This window comes from Mercenaria mercenaria, chromosome 6 (genome assembly GCF_021730395.1).
Source record: "Mercenaria mercenaria strain notata chromosome 6, MADL_Memer_1, whole genome shotgun sequence".
Classification (NCBI taxonomy): Eukaryota; Metazoa; Mollusca; class Bivalvia; order Venerida; family Veneridae; genus Mercenaria; species Mercenaria mercenaria.
The window spans coordinates 62935001-62951376 of NC_069366.1; the positions used below are offsets into that span (position 1 = coordinate 62935001).

Consider the following 16376-nt stretch of genomic DNA (forward strand, 5'->3'; position numbering starts at 1 on the left):
ATAACAAAGTTCCACTTTAGTTTTATCGTTTGTAGCGTAACGGTATGTTCTTTCTGTAAACTAACGTATTTTGAATCGAGAAATATACTATAAGGAATGGAGAGAAATAATCAAGGTACCTGCTTTTTTCGTATTTTTACATAAACAATATATTATCAGTGAATGAACCACTAGTTGTCATTAACAGCACGAGAGTCATCTGGCATGGGGGGTGCCAGATGGGTTTTGTCGGCATGGGTAAAATCACCGGAATAATAATATCTGTCATGTGTTTACAAATCGGATAGAAATATCCGTCCCGAGGGCACCTGCGCAACGGGCGGTAATGAGGCTTGCCGAATTACCGCCCAATGCGCAGGTGGCCGAGGGACGGATATTTCCATCCGATTCGTAAACACATGACTGATATTTTTTCTTGCATATCGTATACATGTTAGCATTTTATTCTGGCAGATTATTTTTTCTTGCATACCGTATTTTACAAATAACATGTAGAAATACTTCCTTTGTAGCACTCTTTCTTATAGTAGAGCGCGGGAAATTAACGTCCGTAAGCAGAAGTGACGTCATGATGTTTTGCGTTAAGCAAAATAACAAAGTTCCGCTTTAGTTTTATCGTTTGAAGCGTAACGTTATGTTCTTACGGTAAACTAACATGTTTTGAATCGAGAAATATACTAGAGCTCTATAAGGAACGGAGAGAAACTATCAAGGTACCTGTTTTTTTTCGTATTTTTACATAAACGATATATTATCAGTGCATGAACCACTAGTTGTCATTAACAGCACGAGAGTCATCTGGCATGGGGGTGCCAGATGGGTTTTGCCGGTATGGGTAAAATCACCGGAAACGCCAGTCTGGTGTGCAAGAAACGCCAGTCCGATATGCAAGAAACGCCGGTCCGGTGTGCAAGAAAATACTGACTGGCACTACAGTTATAGCCATAAATGGTTTACTAGCTACACAATATATCAATATATAAAGACAAAATATACAGATCTATTTTTTGCAGATAAAATTGACACTTATAGGCATGTGCTTAACGTTATTATTTTTGTATCATCATGTGTTCTTAAATGATTGATATGTTGTAATTGATATGCAATTTATTGTATACCTTCTCCGATGAACCATATCATTTTATGCATTTGTTAAACACTGTCCTGCCATGTATTGTGATTTGTTCTTCCTCATGGGCTATTTTGCCTTATGGAACTTTGAAAAATAAAACTATCAAACTATATCATAAATTATAAATCTATGTAACGAAAATTACTAATTGCATAAATTATATATAGTTTTCTTCAGTCTGAATTTACAATCAAGATTAACAAAAAATCATTTTTCATGTGAAATGAAACTGATTTCATTGAGTGGAAAATGAAATGAAATGAAATAAACAAATAAATAAATAAATAAATTACAAATGTTTGAAATGATTTGAAGAGAGTGAGTGCTCAAACTTGCTTCATACATGTGGCACCTTTAAATTATTCAATCAATGATAATGCTACAGTCCAGCATATGTTAAAAACGTCAGTAGATGCAAGAAATAAGGTGGCCAGAAATATATTACAGTGACATGTGACTCGGCTGTTGCTAAGACGGCTCTTGATTTACATATAGCATCTCTGTACAAACTTAGCTCTTTGTTCTTCGCATTTGCTGGCAATAAATATGCCCGCTACCTCCTCGTTTACATGTTGACATTGATGAATATTGATCAGGTGCAGAAGAGCTACTCCGAAGTAATGATTTTAGTGTATCTAGGTCTTCTGTACCAGCATTGAGAAATGCTCTAGATATTACTACAGAGCAGACAATTAACAGACATGTAAAGTCTGAGGTTGGCATACTTGGTTTCAGTAGAAACTATGCTGCATATTTTCACTGGTGCATGACCCGTCATTACAGAGCCAGGTATGTTGAAGCAATAGAGAGGACATGTCCGCCCACAAAGAAGTATAACCTGCTCAGATACGCAGGAGTGAAGAAGAAGTTGACAGGGTTATGATGGCACAGAATCCTTCACGAACCCATTCCAGGCTGAAAAAATAAAACAACAACAAAGAAGAAATTTACTGTGTGTCGTCTGGTATTCCTGCGAAAGCAGAAGTCGCTCATGACCTTAAGGCTACTGAAATAGGTGAAAAGACAATGGATGGATTATCAAAAGAAGATAGTTTGAAAACTCAGTTCCTTTTCAAGACCATATTAAGAGAAGAAAACTTAAAACATTTGCCGCATTTGAAGTTAAAAGGAAAGTAACCAATTCTCAAAACAAAATACTAGATACTACTGATAAGAGCGGAACGTAACGTGTATGAACATGCAGTTGGTACTTTTGGCTGTTCTGCACAACATAGATCTAGAATTTACACTTTCTTTTCCTCTAGGACCTGTCACCTGGCCGTTATAGCTACTGCGAGTGGAATGCCAATGAAAACAGACAAGTCAAAACTACTTCACTATGCAGAGGCTGCAGCTGTCCAAAAAGATGACATTGTTTTGTTGATTGAGGTTATAATACACTAAATAGTTGTTGTTCTTTATCCTATATAAAATTGACTCATTTCCAATGACCGCAGCACACATCAGGACCCATTTTAAATGTCTGTAACTTACATTTTCTTGAAGAATATTGTCAGTGCTAACTAAAAATCAAAAGAAAAGTGGCGGTCATGTTTGATACAAGAAAAATAATAACAGCCAAACACAAACTGCAAAATCAGCTAAAAAATGAGACCCCAAATTATACTGGTGGTGTATGATCTACGTTTCCATGAAAATTTTTGTTATGTTGTTATTTCATTATGAAAATGCTACCTACATGCCAAGCAAAGATCTGTCATGTGATTTTAGCAAACAAATTGCAAAGAAATTAAGGAAAATAGCTCTACAAAGCAAAAAAACTGAGGACTGTTTGTATCCGCCATTATTTTTTTCGCGCCATTTTTCTATTTAGTGTCTGTATGCCTTGACATAGCCTGGGACGCCGTTGATAATATTTGTGCTTTGTCAGACGAAATCATACCTAATATTTATGCATTAAAGATGCCACTTAATTTGCGCTAATTAGTGTTAATTGGCATTCATCGAGTTTCTGATAATGTCAATTTGCAGGTAAATAAAAGGTTAGAAATTGTCAGACTGGATTCCCAGGCTAGCCTTGACAGTAAAGCCCTGCAGCAAAGCTTAGTAACCATCTCTGCAACATTCCCAGATTTAGCCGAAGCTGTGTTCAGTCAACTACCTAAGACAGCTCGTGTCGATTTTGTAACTGACACTTACAGTCCTCAGTCGATGAAATCATATCAGCGTGGAAGACGTGGATTTGCTCCAAAATTCTTACTTGTCAGGAGTGAAAACCAAAGTACCACGTGACTGAAAAGCATTCATGTCAAATAGTGAAAACAAAAACAAAGCTGATCAATCTAATTTTCAAACAATGAAAATGTGATTCCTCTGCACCAAAGATGATTCAACGCCATTGAATATATCATTGTATAAAAATAGGCGTTTAATCAAATTATTTAGTTTCAGTTTCAGAAGAGAAGACAACTGTATTTTGTCAATGGTGCAAAGTATTATTTACTCACAAGAGAAGATGGAAACAAAGTTCAAGCTGGATTTTATATACCACTGTTTCTATACAACCAAGTTAGGTTCCCGGATACAGACGTGTTTGTGTTATTGGTGATATCTTCAAAAACTCGTAATACTGTTTTATTTTACACTGAAACAGGCAGTAAGAGACGCCATTTAAATGCTCACAACATCTTTATAAGCAAAGGAGAAAGAATCTGCTCAATTTTTCCTGCAATACAATGTCTGACTGGTTGTCGCAACCAGTGCTTCTGTTCGCACAGGGAAAGTAACACCGCTCAAATTAGTAGAGAAAAACCAGGTGTAAGTTGCAACATTAGCAGAAGTGGCCATGGTTCATACAGATCACTGATCTGATGACCTCTTTAACGGCATCGAAAATATTGTCTGTGCAATCTATGGGTTGAAAAATTCAATAACATCAACAAACTTATATTATGACATGTTTCTTGCAAAGTATCAAGTACATGCTCGCAATGTCCCGAGTACATATAATGGTATGGACATGAGTCTGTTTCCATTGTGCCAATTGTCACTTGAAATGCACATAACACGTGTGAACTATCAATTTACCCAATTCTACAAAAAGCAGATGAAAGTGGATAGAAATTTGAATCAGAAAATGTGCTGGAATATGACTGGTGTTCCGATAATATAGCACTTCAAGAATCAGCTGAAATTATTTGTGACACATCAGCAACATCTGACTCTGATAACTTTGATGATGACTATGAAGAAGTAGAGATGACTAATATAATTGAAACCATATACGAAACAGACAGTGATTATGACGACTTAGGTGACTGAACCCCGCAACTTAATTGTTTCTCAATTTTGATTTATGGGAATTTATTTGGTTAAACAGATAAGCGGCTGTATGCGTGCATTGTTCAGTTACTAAAATACACATTCAGTAACGTATCGTAACGTAGGTTACAATGTCAGTGCTGTGCTATATGCATTTTTATATCAAACTAGTTCGAACTTGATACTCACATAATCTAAGTTTGAACATCATTATAAGGATTACATAAACAATCTGTTGACTGAGAAATGAAAATATTATATCGTGAATTTTAGTAACGTATATAATAGCGGTAACGTACTTGTTCTTAAAACTGTTGAATGATAAATTCTTAAATACTAATGTTATCGGTATCTGAAAATGCTATAATTTAGACATATCTTATATTTTCTGACAATTAAACCTATTAAATTAATTGATATGAGTATTTTTATAAAACATATGGTAACGTAAATTACAAATGAACTGATCAATTGAGAGAACAAAACTAAGCGGCAACATTGACAACAGCATATTCTGCATATAACTAAACCCACTTGCTATTGATTTTGGTTGTTTCTACAATATAAATCGCCACATTCCAGTTTTATCATTTATTAAAATATTTGTTAAGGTAACGTAAATAACAGGCTGTAACTCATAGAGAACCCTCTTGCTAGATGACAGAATTCAGAAATATGATCTACATACAAGGGGCTTCAAAAATAATGGGGTCTACAAAAATCCCTAGGGTGTGTGAAGGGTTTCACCTTCCAGCTCTAGGCCTATAAATTAAAAGATGGAAAAGTTCATTATAGAAATTTAGCATGTTAAGGGTTTAGTTAATTGGTTTCCATCTTTTGCTTCCAAGGCATCTTCTGCTTCATTTATTTTATTGTAGGCTTTTACAAGAGCAACGTTTTGTAAATTTACAATGTCAGCGGCCTGATTGCTTTTTATGGAGAGTTCAGCTTTTAGTTCAACTTGCGGCGAAACCAGTGCACAAACCCCTGAACAACAGAAGGCTCACTGTCATGTGACTTGCCTCAACGGACACTTAAATTCGTAGGTTGTTACGTTTTTGCATAATGGGGTACCTGACTCATTTTAAACAATTTCCTTTTATCTTCTTTTTCCCATACTTCTGAAATCGTATACCTAACACTTCTATATTAAAATAGTCACATTACTATGAATAGTCACGCAATGTAAATGAAGCATCAACAAAAAGATTCACACAGAATTACATCCCGTAAAGACACTGTAACCCATTGTAACCATTATTTACACTTAAGTTAACAAACTAAACGATACCCATTTTGCGGTTAGTTTTGATACACCACGGCCCGTAACATAAACTGCAGTCCTTTGTTTTAAGGTTTTTGTATACCACTATTGTTAAAGCATGAAATGACAACTTGTTTTGAAATAGTTAACGCACTAAACCAAATATGTATCATGTTAAGTATTTAAATCTAACCACCTTCAGTCAACCACATTATAGAGTCACAATTAAAAAGAAACAAGACTAGAAATTCAATGACAATGATTAATATCTTCTTCTCAACTAATGTTTATATTTTACAGAAGTAACTGTAAAATAGGCCAAGCAGGTACGTTTTTAGAACAGCAAGAAACAAAAATCTTCACAAACGAGCAAGGAGTAAGGAAGAGGTAATAAACTTAAATAAACCATAAGATCCTAATGAATTAAGACTGAAAATAATACTTAAATGCACTTTAATCCTTTGATCTTGTTGTCGCCGCTTGAAAGTAGAAACTATCCATTAATTCATTATTACAGGAGAACCGATCACGTTTTAATACTTCATCGCCTTCTCAGACAAGTAAAGATTACATTTTAATTAGGATTGATCATTTAAAATTTGACTGACATTTATTGCACAAAGTCCCATTGACTTATTACTTTTTATAATCTGCTGAATATCTTATTGAATGATTAATACCAACTAGCAAACTTAACTAGTTTCATGATGCGGATGTATTGCAAATAAATTATACTTGAGCCGTGTCATGAGAAAACCAACATAGTGGCTTTGCGACCAGCATGGATCCAGACCAGCCTGCGCATCCGCGCAGTCTGGTCAGGATCCATGTTTGCTTTCAAAGCTTATTGCAATTGGAGAAACCGTCAGCGAACAGCATGGATCCTGACCAGACTACGCGGATGCGCAGGCTGGTCTGGATCCATGCTGGTCGCAAACCCACTATGTTAGTTTTTCTCACGGCGCGGCCCAATTAAAGTTAAGTTATACACACCATGTATACTAGTACATATCATGACTGCATAAAGTTGCCCTTTCCAGAAAAAGTGCGCATTTGTTTGATGAACTGCATGAATAAAGATGACAGTGAACTGAATATTCAACTGACTGTCCTCTACCTTATACATCTGACGACCATACAGTTTTATTTGTTTTTGTTTTTTGTTTTGTTTTTGAAAATAACATAGCCTCTGATTGCTTAGATTGTGTTTTCTCGTTCAATGCCTGTGTCGTACAAGTGTTATTTTTGGTAACGTTTTTTTTTCTGGCTTTGAAACCGCGGGAACTATATCATTCAAAATGTTGGCCTATACTAGTATGTTTTCACTTTTCACTCAGAAAACACTATAATTAATTTTCTACAGGTTTTGGAAGTGAGAAAGCAAAACATTTCATACATAAAAATACATCCGTTGCCTAGATCATTTTTGTGTCTTTAACATATGATGAAAGTAACAGCAACCCACTTTTTTATGCAAAAGTTAACACTTGCTCTGCGAAGATGGTATCTTAACTCTACATGAATGATATCTAAGTTACAGGGGATATTTCATATAGTGATATGTATAAGGGGCCGACCGCTCATCCGAGAGATCGCGAGTTCGACATCTTTGGGACGGCTTTCTCATATGGTACCCGCTGGTTTTTCAATTTAGCGGACTCTAGTTTCTATATTTCTTCAAAATAAAAGATAGAACGAATAAGTGCAATATAAGCTGCGATATTCTTTAATGTAAAGAAAAACACGTTTAATGTCTGATTACATATCATATATTTTTAAGAGTATGATAAGTTTTATAGCTGCTTTTATACGAGGACTAATAAGTCATGATTAACGTTGCTGGAAATAACATTAAATTTTGGAGAAATTGTAACAATGATAAAGGTATAAAAACCAAAGTCCTACCTTGTAACAATAAAGGATATTCCGCCTCGTAATGATACACAGTACAGTCATCATAGTTTCGGAAAGATTTTAATTCCGATTACAGCTTGTGATAGTATTTTATTGTGAACTTCTTTGTAATGAATTCACACTGGTAACAGTTATGCTACTTTTATCGATACACATATCTTCGTTCATGTTAAGCATTTCTTTCTTTTTACGGCGTTGTTTCATACTTGTCTACTTTTTAATGGTTCGTCTTTAAAAAAATCAATTCTCATCGATCTATACCCGGGGTGTCGTTTGGTAAGGATGTCGTTTGGTAGATGAATGTACTTTCATGGGTGTTTAAATCTTTTGAAGTTAAATGCACAATTAAGCTACATTGTTGGTGTGAAAACAGATCTTTTTTTGCTTATATCCGACTACTGACCGAATGAACGATCCATCTATGTTCGACAAGTTCAATACAATGGCAAATTGTATTGCGGTCTATTTATGGTAAAAACTGTTTTCATATTGCGGATTCTGCTGTTTGAATGAAAAATTCCCCAACATTTTGCAAAGACTTACTTACATAGTTAAGGGGCGGTTGCAGGAACATTTTCAATTACTAAGATATCTTTTAAAATTCAATAACTGTATAGCAAAGTTCTTATAGCAAAATCACTGTGTACATACTTAAGCATATTGTTTAAGACTTCTTCTAATATTGTCATAAACATTATTTTGACATTCGTTTTAATTTGTATATCCTGAAAGCTTTTACAGAAAATAATAACAAATGAACTTCAAAGACTTCTGTGTTTAGTACGTACTAAATGTTCCCATTACTACACTATGAGTACATTCAGCAGCAAAAATGGTAAAATCTTGCATAAAATATTTCAAGTATTTAAAACAACACATGTTATAGAACAGACGGTTCACCTTATAGTGTAGACACATCATGTTGACAAGCCTGCCATACTTTATGACGGAAAATGTTCAACATTAAAAAAATAACATTGACACATTCATTTAATAATTACGAGGTGTATCATAAAAATAACATGCAATATTGTCATCTCATTTTAACTTTCATATCCTTGGTTTTAAAAGCAACACCTGTAATCAAACACATATTTTCTTCTGTTTTTGTATTTTACCTGATATGGTTAGTGATACAAATTCGTACAATTTGAGAAATCATCTCGACTACGCAACTGTTGCCCGTCGTCTCGAAATTTATTCCAGATCAGTACTATCTTTGGAATAAGTTAGATATAAAAAAAATCAGAAACTCTCTCCACATTTTTTTAAAAAAAAAGCTAATATAAACTTTTTAACCCACCCGTTGTTCCAACATATTTTCTTGTAGACCGTTTGCTGCAAGTACATCATGCAAGAATACGTAACAAACGCAGTAGCTTAAACAACGACTTATTCAACAATCATCTACGCGGTAATCCACAATGTTCGTGCGGCAGTTTGTGTGAAGATGCTGAACATTTCTTTTTTCACTGTCCGCAATACATAAACCAAAGAATCCAACTGTTTACCAATATTAGACAATATCATCCTCTTAACAGTAAAAAATTTCTTTTTGGTATTGATAATTTAACCGATGAAGAAAATTCTACTCTTTTCAAAGAAGTGCAGATTTATTAAATTTACCAAACGCTTTGAAACGTCCAATAACTAACTTAAAAGTTGTTTATGTACCTTAAGGAGGTAGGTTACCTTGTTACCAGGGTAAATTCAAACTCGTTGAACCGCAGTGATTTTTTGTATTTCGTGTAATTTATTGTTTTAACTGCTGCAATCTCAGTTCCGTTTATCTCTGTCCCTTCAAGTACAATTTTTATCCAGGTTTGAAGTACATGACCCTCTTAAGGTATTTCATATAGAAAGAAGAAGGAAAATACGGATATTTAACACTTTTCAGTGTGTTTTGGTTTCATTGTTATCCGTAGAAGTCTGCATAATTAATAGTTTTACTAGTATGCGCATTAGCTTTCTAATAAAAGCTAAAAATGTATATGTCGCGGGGCTCGTGTTTCCATCGTAACGCATTTTCTCTCATTTTTCAACAATTATGTATGAAAACGGGTTTTTCGACGGCTTCAGTGCCATTCTGTTATTGACCAACATGGAATATTTGGGTAATATGATTAGCAAAATACCAAGAACTTTACATGGTAGTATGTTTTTCTTAAAGTTTAGAGTAACCATGCCAACAGAGATGTTTAAAATAGCTTATATGTTACTTTTTATCGTAATTTCTTATAAAAAAAATATTATATAAAATTATCTTTCTTGTTAATGCAGCTTTAAAACATCTTATTTCTAACGTTAGTAATATTTTCGTATGAATTGCAGTTAATTTAACAAATTTCACAGCTTAAAATACTTACAGCAGTGCCCGTCGTCTGACATTTTTATTGAAAAATCGTTCTGCATGCTGCTATTATTCTCATGGATATTGTTGAAATGAAAATAAAAAGCCGAAGCTGTGTTCCTTAAATAGACCAGTGTCAACGCTTTTGAATCTTACAATTAGACATATAGGTCACGGGCTTCGTTTCCATGGTAACATCAATTTAATTCAAGACACCACAATTTTATACAGAAATTTGAACAATTTTAGAGCTTAGTTTTAGTATTTAAGTAACAAATTATCAACGGAAACTGGGAAATAGGTATAACAAATCAAACTGCCTAATTTTTTTTTGTAAATGACCGTAATAAGTTACCTTTCAGCCAACTATATTCCCAATCACATCAGTTACCATCATCCATTTTCTTACATTCCGCATAACATTTCAATATAATTACATAAAAGAAGCAAAATATTGATCATTTTTCAGAGCAAAAGACTAATAAAAAGTATTTCAGCAAATAATGACTGTTTAGAAATAGTTCAAATAAAGAAAAAGCACAGAATAACGTACTTTAAAAAAAAGCTATTAATTTTGCGCGGTAACTGACACGTAACGTCATGACGTCAATGCCGTCATTTTAAGGCAACAATGTTTTGAAGCATTTCTTCGGCAATTCATTCATTATTTCTGCATTATTAAACCATTAAACATAAGATCGGAGGCAGGTTCAAGATTTATTTCCAGAAGAATAGATATACAAACACATTTAGTTTGTCGTAAACGTCGTCGTAAATCGTCACGTTAGCTTCTGGTTGGACATGCGCACTTACAAATATCAAGGTAACCTACCTCCTTAACATAATTGTAAGAACTTAGTCGCTGATCTCAAGCAAAACAGTAAACTCCGGGGGCACACGACGCACGAGAATCGGGGGTGGTCAAATTTCAGATCTTCATTAGTTTTTTTTCTTTCTTGAGCTTTTTGTCTTTCTTTATTGAATTAGACTTTTATGGTTTTTTTTCATATAATCATTCTCTGTATAACAATATATGTTTATATTAGATTCCAGATCCATCTGTTACCTTAACTTACTCTTGGGGAAGGGTCGACGCTAATGTTGGAAAAAACGTGTGGCCCAACCCTTTCGCTTTTGATTTCAATTTATATGTTACTTAACATGCTTTTCTAATTCTCATTAATTCATGTTAAAATAACGCATGTGTTTAAGTGTATTATAAACATGTATTCATTCGTTTGCAATAAAATATGTTTAAACTAAACTGTATTTGCCGCGTTAATCATATTTCAGTAATGCAGCCTAAAACTGTTTGTGTTCTAGCAAGTAATAATCAGCGGCCTTGCAAGAATTCGAATGCATTTACAGATGTTATTGTCTTCATTGAAAATGTACAGCTTGTTCGAGGATCGAACTTGCGGTCTGTTGCACGAAAGTCTTCATTGTGGTTTATCTCCTAAACATAGACTCAATGCTGAAAACTTGGGTCTAGAACCAGTCTCACACTCCAGCCTAGTGATTTGTCTATAATTTTCATCAAAGCAGCCAAGGAGATTGTGGAGACAAGAAACTGGTCTCAAAGCTCAGTATCATATTTCCATACCCGAGTTGACTTGCATGTAGATACGATCATTAAAAGGGTATATATCCAGATTTGTCATTTTATCGAAATTAAGAGGTACCTATTTTTTGTTACTAATACAATTATCTATATATTGCGTCCAACTTTCCATCATTTTAAAATCGCCTCTGACACGTACTTTTACACTACTTATGCAATTGTTATCCAACCATTCAAATGACAAATAATTTTTCCAATAAACATACAAATATTAAATATATCACTTCAATAAATTAAATATTTGTTTTCATTGACTTACTTGAATTACCAATAGAATTTCTCCACCAACCACAAAATAAACAACCAGATTTAATAACGCTACAGACTTTCCTAAATATCGTTTTGTCGTAGACAGTTTTCACTAAATAGTATCAGTTCTGCAAATGTTGATCTTTCACCCTGACAGATGGTATCTTCAACTTCTGGATGACAATTGTATCGCTCAGTCTATTGTTAAAACTTGGAATTCTCACTGAGACAATCATGAGTCAACGGTGTATCGATTGGCGAGTTAAGTCTTTGTTTTGATTCAAATCATTAGTCGGCTCTAAAGCGACTCTTTCAGAAAGTGTCGGTAAACTATTGATTTCAATGGGACTTTCGGGACTTATTCATATCCAATATTCTGAGCGTTTGGATTTTTTGCCATTTATAGCCATTGGCGTTATTTTTACCTTTGTCAGTATAGATAGCACAAATGGTTGCCAAAGAAACTCCGTTAGCGACCATTGGCACCACTAATAATTTCAATGGTAACAATATTGCTAATTTCCATCAATGGCAAAACACCAAACGCAAATCCATGTTGACCGACAAACTGATTTTTATTCCGCTGTTGTAGAAGATGAAAACATCTTTGTGTTTATAGATTTTTAATCAGTCCAAAAATATAAATAATCTCAACCGGTGTCCAGTTTCACGTTTCTGCAGGATTTTAGGAGTGGACTTACCGATATATAGTTTCATTCTATACCTATTTTTCTCTTCCAATCAACGATACGCATTTTTACCATGTGACCGTCCAATATTATTTTTTATCGGATACAATATATTCCATGTAGGACAACGCAAATCCCCATGTTAATTAAATAAACGACAAAAAATGGTTAGCCGATAAAAGCATCATCCATTACACGTTGGGTACCTCTTTATTGCTTTCCTCTACACTGAGAAAAAAAAAATAGCAACTGAATATTTTTACTCAATATACGAGTGAGATCCTTTAAGGGTAATATGTTATTAATCATTAAGTTAATCGTTCCAGCCACACGCCAAAATTTAGTGACTTATATACTTTATGAGATTATGATAAAGATATGTAATGATTCATTTATGATAAACCTTTCAACTTGTAAATCTTGTGACTTGGTTGATATCCCTTTTTAGATTTGCATATATAATAGAAAATAATTTAAGATGATACCAAAAAAATTTTTTTTTCATTTTTTTGGCGAAATAAAAATGCAGATATATTTCTGAATATGAAAAGAACAATAGTATTAAAGGTGGATAATCAGAATTTGGCCATGTAACGGATTTGTTCGAAACTTTAGCATCTGATCATTTACACTCATTTATGTCCACTTAACACTTTATACAAATTAGATTTTCACTGAAAGTATTTTTAAAATTTCATTTTCCTATCCTGGTTGCCCAACCAAGATAGAGTTATTTTATCATAAGTATAAATTTGATAAAAAAAACTTTGCCTAAGGAAATGTAAAAATATTAGACACATTGTAATATATTTGTAAAATATTTGCATTAAAAATTATGTATTTAGATGGAATTCATTAGAAACGCAAGTTTGAAAAATTATTATTACCTCCCTTTGCCTATCTTGGTTGCGCAACCAAGATAGATTGGAAATAAATGAATTCAGAAGCTACACACAGCTTTAAAACTTGCAATTTGGTTCAGATTGTTCAGTAGTTGTTATGTCTATCAAATGCAAATGTAAAACTAGACCCAGCTTTTTATATACTTTCATATAAAAGGGGAGTAATTACAAAATTTTATAAAAATAATAAAATATACATTTCAAATAGGAATCTAACTCTATGTAATCGGTCTTTTTGTTCCTTAAATAATTCTCTACCAGAATATACAAAAAGTAGAAAATGTCATTAAATGTTGATTAAATGTGATTGACAACCTTTAAAATGCCAGTAGCAATACATATTTTAAAAAAAAATGAATGATAGATAATGCATATTAATATCAGCAGAAAATGTATTAAAGTATTATTTAACATGGAATGATCAATTAAAACTCATTAAGTAAGGGAAGCGGTCGTATAGTGGTTAAGATGTCGTCCGCTCAACCATGGGACCTTGGGTCCGAGCCTCACTGAGGTTATGACCATGACTTTTTATATGACAGTGGTACTAGTTTTTCCAGGAAACAGATTCGACAATGATTCAAATAAGCTTGAATCTTTCATCACAATCGAACTAAAATAAGTTAATATAAACTACAAAAAACAGTAATAAGCGAAATGAAACCAAATACGTTAAAACATTAAAACACATCCTCCAAAAAAGACTAATCTGATTCACGGAAATAGCTCCTGTACCACCAGAGGAAAGACAAAGCACACAAAGACACTGTATACTGAGCCATTTTGTAATTTGAGCTGCATCAATGATACTGGGGAATATAAAATGAACTATTATCGATTGCGCTATGGTAATGATGCTGATATTAAAGACTTGTTAAGTAGCTGTAAAAACAAATCATACGTGATATGGGAGATCGTCGAACAAGTAAATATTTTCTTTTTCATGAGACCTAATAGTGACAACACTAGTTTGCAGAATAATATTTATGCAATAAAAACATATTCAAAGATAAATAGAATATATTTGTTTGTTTTGAGTGAATATGGTATGTATCTCATCGAATAGTGACAAAATGTTAAAATTTTAACACCACGAGATGAGATATATACCATATCCACTAAAAACAAACATTCTATTTTTATTTTATGCTTATTCAACGGCAAAAGGGGCGGCGCTATATCACCCACAGAGTGAGTGATAACCAGTGACTGATATGGAATTTATTTCACTGATGGAATGCAGTATTGCCTTAGTTAGCATAAAAAAGAAATATAATAATAATATTTGTTACTGGAGCGCGAATAGTCTGGCTGTTGTTTAAAAAGTAAAAGATATCGATTAAAATTCACCAGAAATTTTACTTTTCTAATTTTATAATGTTGATTTTTGCGCGTTTGTCTTATATTTTCAGTAAACATTAAATCATGCGTCAATTTAATTGTTTTACCTTATTCTGCCTTCTTGGAAACGACGAGAGACACAGGCTGGGTACTGGTAAATCTCCCCATCCCCATCTTCCAATTTGATTAGGTATTCATGACCTTGAATTTGTCATACTGCAGACAGCAATCCGTGACTCGGTATGAAATCTGTAACGTTTAACAGACAAAACAGCATAAGGTTCATTTTGCTATTTACATAATATGTCCAGTTCAGGCAAAATAACACTATATCACAAAAAAAAGTTAGATTTTATCGTCGTTTCATTTCATCGTACAGGTGTGCTTTCTTCGCGCGGCACTTATGCCAGTCCTAACTATACTCTTGTTCTAAATTACAAAGAGCTGCATTGTGTTCAAATATTCATAAACTGTCACAAGAGGGTATGAAGTTAATTAATCTTATTTTTTTGGGTTTATTCTGTGCCAAATAATGACACCTCTACGTCACTTCAATATTACTTTGTTAAATGTCAGAAAAAATGGGATTTCTATATCACTTTGAGCTGTTAATTTCCAGAAACCATATAAGTTAATTCAGTTTCTGTAATGTTGATAAATCAATCAGGCTACTTCAATGACACTTTGAATTCTTAACCTCTCAGAAGAACTGTAAATTTTAAGTAAAAGAGTCAGGAAAAAATGGGAATTGATTTTATTTTGGAGTATGAAAATATCACATCCGTTGTAATTTTGATTTTGCGGATCTGTGAATGTCAGACATCATGAAAGAGCAATATCACTTTGAACTGATTAAATGTCCTGACAGAAGTAATGCAAATTCAGTGTTACCTTCAGTTGTTATAAAAGGTCAAGTTATGACAGCTCAGCCTTACATTGGAGGTTTCAAATACCAGTATAAAATGACGGAAACTGTGGAAAATTAATATCATTTTGTACTATTAAATGGTCACAAATAATGAGCTTTAAATGTCTGAAATCATGTCTAGAAATGTTGTAGTGTCAGATATTATGAGATTTCAATAACTCTTTGAACTATAACAATGTCAGAAATTAGGCAAAATTTCATACGTCATGCAAAAAGTAAGAAATTATATAAATGTGTTAATTCGCCAATGTCAGAAATACTGTAATTTCAGTGTCACTTAGAACTGTCGCAATATCAAATATCATGCAATATCAACATTCGTTAGAATTCCTTCAATATCTTAACTACTGAAAGTAATACAGATCACATCATTTCAATATCGCTTTGAATGTGAGTGTCAGAAATACTGCACTTTCAATATCCCTCTGGTTCTTTTATACTCTCCAAACACACTGATACACCATTCGTGACCAAATATTTCGCTGGTTGCCTTAGAGTAGATGAACACAATAAATCTGTTGCAAACGTCTGGATCCTTGTAAAAGGTCAAGGTCGATGGCAAAATACTTTTTCTAGAACAACGTTTATCACTATTTATCATATACAACTTCAGGGTAAGGTTTGCTTTTCATAAGATTTAATCTTATCTTACCGCCTCGGTAGCCTAGTGGTAGAGCATCCGCTTCGAGTGCGGGAGGTCTTGG

General features: G+C 33.6%; 1 protein-coding gene across 3 annotated transcripts in view; it reads right to left on the minus strand.

The window, feature by feature from the left end:
* The window catches only part of LOC123548705 (uncharacterized), a 33696-nt gene extending 18640 nt beyond the window's left edge, over positions 1-15056 (minus strand). Inside the window, exon 1 of one of the 3 annotated variants that reach the window (XM_045336204.2) lies at positions 14852-15056. The gene's annotated coding sequence lies outside the window, so the exon portion shown is untranslated. Of the gene's footprint in view, positions 1-7583; positions 7786-14851 lie in introns of those variants that run through there. The other 2 variants (XM_045336206.2, XM_045336203.2) reach the window with 2 other exon arrangements.
* Between the last annotated feature and the right edge of the window lie 1320 nt (positions 15057-16376).